Here is a 5,465-nt window from a genome sequence, read left to right as displayed (position 1 = left end):
AACCCTTGGTAGGCAACTTTTGTTTAATTTGTTTAAGGTGAAACACAGTGTACAACACGGGACTTGACCATAGCTGCTTTTGGCAAGGTGAGCGATGAACAGATGTAGCAGGTACTTTAGGGGTGCAGTTGTCACTGCAGTTACTTAACTACACAAAGTACAGTAAAAATCCTGTTTATATTTCAGAGGTGTATTGTAGCTGGCATAAGAGAGCAGATGGAAGCATCTGCCTCGAGGGCAGGTGAGGAGGCCGAGGTAAGGGAGCAAATGAGAGTAACTGTCCTAGCTGTGCTGTGGCTTTGGATGCTGCTTCAGCCTATGCTTTTTTGTTTCACATTTGTCTCACACAGGCTCAGAGGGGCCAAGCTGTACTCTGAAGAGCAGCATGAGAAGGGCGGGCTGGTTGTGAGCTGGATTGGAGCAGAACAGCCAAGTAGCACGAGGTGACTGTGAAGGGTCTTGCTTTGCAGGTGCCATGGCAGGCTCTCCACAGAAGCGGTTGAGGATTTGAGAAGAGGTTGCAGCTCATCAAGGAGCAACACGTGCAGGGATGGCTTGAAAATGGTATGGCCGCTTTCTCTTCTGTTTATCAGGTGTCCCAGGCAACGTGGGCTGTGATGTTAGTCTTCAGAATCGGAACAAAGCGGGTGCTGATGGCTGTCTTCTTTGGTAGGCAAGGAGGTGCCCAAAGCCCTGTCTTGTGTAGCCTGAGCACGCCTTGCTGAGTATGAAGCTTGATTTCCAGCAGTTCTGAAAACTGTGTTGAGGCTGAAATGCTGTTTCTGTGTTTGGGTTGGGCTTGTACCTTGGTGAGTGTAGGGATGGGTTTTAATTTGGTGCAGTGGAGGGCCTGGCCCCAGTGTCCTGTAGTGTGTTTTGACCCGTGAGCATAGCCTTTTGGTTTTCAGATAGCCTACTGAAGTAAGTGATTTTTCCTGTGAGTGGAATGGAATTGTTTTTTTTTTTTTTTTGGCATGTAATCACTTCTGCTCCTAGATTTTTCTTTCTACGTAAATAAAAGATACTAAGAAAAAGAAAAGGTACGTTGTTTTGGGGAAACCGTGGGGTAGGGTTCCTTGACCACATAAGTGCAGTAGTGCCTAGAGAGTGAGCAGGGTCACCTCCTTCTTCTCTGCAGAATAAGGCTGCCCGGCCCCATTTCGGCGCGGCGCCCCCCGGGCCCATTTGTCATGTGGAGCTACTGAGCAGGTTAGGTAAAGGAGTTTTGAACAGAGAGGTATTGCACAACTGTATGTTGCATCAGTAGTAGTGAGTGTTGTCCAAGAGGTGGGTATCAGGGCTGGCATGCTAGTGAATGCTGGTTCTCTGTTTTTGCAAGTGATGATGAACCTGTTTGACTTAATTCCATTTGAAAAAGTTCCAGTTACTTGAGTGGTTGTGCTGTCCTTTCAATATTAAAAGCTGCAGCAAAAGCATGGGGATTGTTGCTTCTAGAAACACCCCAGGTCTCTTGTCTGCTCTCTGCATGTTGTTTAGCTAAAACATTTAAAAAAAAAAAAAAAAACAGGAAACACACACAGACAAAAAAAAAAACAATAAGAAAAAAAAACCAACACCATTGGCTGACTTGTTGTGAATGCAACGAACATTTAATCCCTTTGTTTTCCCAGGTGGTGTGGATGATACTGGCTGCACTGTTGGACCTTGGACTCGGAGAGGAACACGTGAGCACAATCGTAGGTTGCATCAGCAGTAGTCAGCATTGTGGAGAAGGTGAGCAATGGGGCTGGTGTCCTAGTGAATGCTGGTACTCTGTTTTTGCAGCTGATGATGAGCCTGGCAATTGACCAAGATGACAATTGGTGCCTGTGCATTTCTTGAGGCGGAGGGACTTTACCATGCAGCAACCTGAGAGCTAAGTTGGAGGGCACCTGGTATTTGCATATCTGGGGTGGCTAATGGGAGCTGGGAGCCAGAGCAGCGTGGTGCCTGCTGGCTGAATAGACTTGGTGCCACTGTGAGGGTGGTTGAGGCTGGGTCACGTTCAGGGTGCTTGTGGCTGGGTCACCAGGCTAATAGAAGAGGCAGGATTATTTTGTAGCGTGAGTGCGTGCGCCAGGCAGGACAGTTTCCTTCTGTTGGTCTGTCCTGTAGTGTTGCTTCTGCAGTGTCTGTTCTGTGCTTCTTGGGTCTTGATATCCTCATGACTTTTGACTCTGGACTGACCAGACAGGCGACTTGGTAGCTGTGCTGAAGGGCCTCAATGCTTGTTTTGTCATCATGGCTCTGATCCGAGCACTTCTTGTCTTGCAGTCGCTGCTTGAACTGCAGATCTGTTTCAGGTCTTGTGCATCGTATTCGGTTTGAGATCACATCTGTTTCCATCCTCACTCTTGCAGAAGTCGTCTGGGCCGCATCAGGAGCTCTTGCTTGGGAATTGATTTCCTGAGAGTTGTCTTAGGGGGTTTTCAGTCCCCATCCTTCTGGTCTCTTGTCTTGAAGGCAGGCTTTTTAGGCCTCCATCATCCCAGTTCTGGCAGTTGCTTCCAGTCACGTGTCGTGACATTGGAGTCTCTCGTAGGGTCTGGTGCAGAGCACCTGTTCTGACTTGCTGTTGCTGTAGGGCTTTCTTTTTGGGGGTCACTTTTTCTTGTGCCTTGTGTTGTGTGTTTTGTTTGTAGTGTTTGTGGCGTGCCTGTGTGTGTATGTGTTTGGTCTGGAGCTGTCCTGCCTGGCAGTTAGTGATGGCAGTTAACGTGGCAGTGCATGGGTGTACTAATACATTGATGGGACTGTGTTGGCAAAGACATCCGGTCTGCCTCTGGGCACTTGCTGAAGGACATCTGGCACAGTATATCTGTTTGCGAGCAACTTCTCGTTTACCTCTATTTATTTAAAAAACTGTAAAATTTAATTGCAATCCAGTTTGGGACCCAGTCATGTATGACACCAGGGGGCTTGTCCAGGAGGGCTTTGGTTCTTGGAATCTTATTTGATGTAGGAGAGGTGCCCCAGCATTTGGTGGCTGCTGTTCGAGTCTGGTCGGGACTAATGGCATCTCGAACCTGAATACAGGTAAGCTAAGGTTTTGATTTTTTTTCAGCTCCCTTGCTGGCTGCAGCAGTATATTTTGCCCGTAATTCTGCGTGTGAAGATCTGAATGAAGACAACGGAGTCGTAAGTGTTTAAAGCGTATACTGTTCTGTTGGATGGGGTTTGGTTGCCTGTGTGTGTAAGAGTGTGACTGAGACGGAATTTAGTTCCGAAGCGATTGTGGAAGTCTTCTTTACCACGGTTCCAATCTCCCGCGAGGGACTTGGCCGGTGAAGGACCGAAGGGATTCCCAAAGGATTTGTGGGTGGGTGATAGATCTTAAATCCTCTTTAAGACACTCTTATTAAGGTAACCAAGGGCTGTGGGAATTGCCAGAGTAACACTCCTAGATGGGTGAGACAAAACCGAAGACCAGGGACCAGAAGAAAGGGAGCAAATTACCAGACATACCACCAGAAAGTCCATTAGGAATAACAGTTAGAAACTGGAAGGAGAGAGGCCCCAGTAACGTAAAAAGTAAATAAAAAATGGTTCAGTCTTGTGTGATAGAATGGCCAAAGGAGCCTTTAAGACCGCATGTCTTTCGGCCCGTTTTTGGATCCTTTGAAGACTGTATTTGTCAGGCCTTAAATACACATGTTAATTCGAAGCAACCTTTTTGCCGGGGAGAAAGTGATTATGCAGGATTATGGATCAGGATGACTTCATGTCCTTTTACGGCCTTAATATTTACACTAAAAGCAGGTAAGAAATTTTGAAGAAGAAGAAGAACAGGAAAAATAAAAAGATAATAAACGGGAGCCGTTGGATAACCTACCATCTCCATATCGTAACAGTCCACCTCCGGTGGTGTACTGGGTCTGGCTGGAATGTTAACTTTCCCAGCAGCAGCCCATACAGTGCCGTACTCTGCAGTTGTAGCTGGAACAGCAGTGTTATCACACCAGTGTTGTGTCTACTGCTGAGCAGCAGTGGCACAGCATTGGGCCTTTCTCTAACCCTCCTAGGGGATGGGCAAAAAGCGAGGAGAGAAACATCACTAGGGCAGCTGACCTAAACCAACCAAAGGGATATTCCATACCATGGGATGTCACACTCAGCAATAAAAAGTGGAAACAGGAAGAAGAGGGGAGGGGTGGGCTCTCGTTGAGAAGACGTTGGTCCTCCTCTGGAACACCGGCTGCGTGCGTTGAGGCCTTGCATCAAGGACGTGGTCAATCATCGCTCATTTGTGGGAAGTAGAGAGCAATTTCTTTCCTCTGCACTTCCATATAGCTTTCATTTATTTTGTTTGTTTGTTTTCGTCCCTTCTTTTTATTTTCCCTTTTCCCCTCCCTTTTCCCCTTTCCCTTTTTATTTCCCCTTAGTTAAATTGTTTAGTTCATGGTAGTCTTTATTTAATTATTATAATTATTTCCATTTAATTAAATTATCCTTATCTCAACCCGTGAGTTGTTCTTTGCTTTACTTCTCCCCCTCCTCACCTAAAGGATGCATTCATGAGAAGTAGGACTGCCGTATCTGAGAGAGCTCCTCTATATCCTTTAAGGGAGGTAACTGGTGTATAACTGGGTTGGAGTTTTAACAGGGTTTTAAGGGTTTCAGGGTTAGCATGTTAGGGTTTTAGAGTTCTTTTTGGGATGGAGTGTCGCTATGTTTTTTAGGGTTAGGGTCCTAGGGTTTTATTTTTGGTCAGTTATTTAGGGTTAGTGTGTTAAGATCCTTTTTTTTTTTTTTTTTCAGGTTAGGTTCTCCAGGGTTAGAGTTTCGAGCGTCCTAATTTTTTGGGTTACGGTGTTGAGCGTCCTAATGTTTTGTGTTAGGGCTTTGGGTGTTAAGCATCTGAATTTTTGGGTTAGAGTTTTGCGCGTCCTGATGTTTTGAGTAAGGGTTTTGAGCATCCTAGTGTTTTGGGTTGGCTTTGTGTTTTGAGCATCTTAATTTTGGGGTTACGGCTTTAAGCGTCCTAATCTTGTTGTTTAGGGCTTTGAGAATCCTATTGTTTTGGGTTTGGGTTTTGAGCGTCCTAAGTGTCCTAAGGGCTTTTAGGCATAGGACTTCAGGGGTTTAGTGTGGTAAACAGTTTGGATTAGGCCTGTAGGGGTTTCGAAGTTTTTTAGTGTTAGGGCTTGAGTCTATTTTGAAAGGGCGGTAAGTGCTTGGGTTCCAGTGAGTGCTGGTAAATGTATTTCTGGAACACTGGGCCTGTGATTGGTCAAGCCAGCTGCCTGGGGAATGGTGGTAGGCGTAGTTTTCCGGCACTGGGCTTCCGGGAGGCCATGTTGGGTGCCCAGAGCATACCGGGAAATGTAGTTCTGGGACTCCGGACTTCCGGGAGGCCATGTTGGGTGCCCAGAGCATACCGGGAAATGTAGTTCTGGGACTCCGGACTTCCGGGAGGCCATGTTGGGTGCCCAGAGCATACCGGGAAATGTAGTTCTGGGACTCCG

At 46.6% G+C, this 5,465-nt stretch overlaps 1 long non-coding RNA gene across 1 annotated transcript; it reads left to right on the top strand.

Moving 5' to 3' along the window:
* The first annotated feature begins 697 nt into the window (after positions 1-697).
* LOC137849095 (uncharacterized) lies at positions 698-4,459 on the top strand. Its single transcript, XR_011091663.1, has 2 exons — positions 698-3,138; positions 4,023-4,459. It is a non-coding gene; the product is annotated as an uncharacterized lncRNA (long non-coding RNA).
* Positions 4,460-5,465: the final 1,006 nt, after the last annotated feature.

This window comes from Anas acuta, unplaced genomic scaffold, assembly GCF_963932015.1.
Source record: "Anas acuta unplaced genomic scaffold, bAnaAcu1.1 SCAFFOLD_150, whole genome shotgun sequence".
In the NCBI taxonomy this organism is placed as follows: domain Eukaryota; kingdom Metazoa; phylum Chordata; class Aves; order Anseriformes; family Anatidae; genus Anas; species Anas acuta.
Note: the sequence above shows the minus strand (reverse complement) of the source record. Positions and strands in the feature narration are given on the sequence as shown.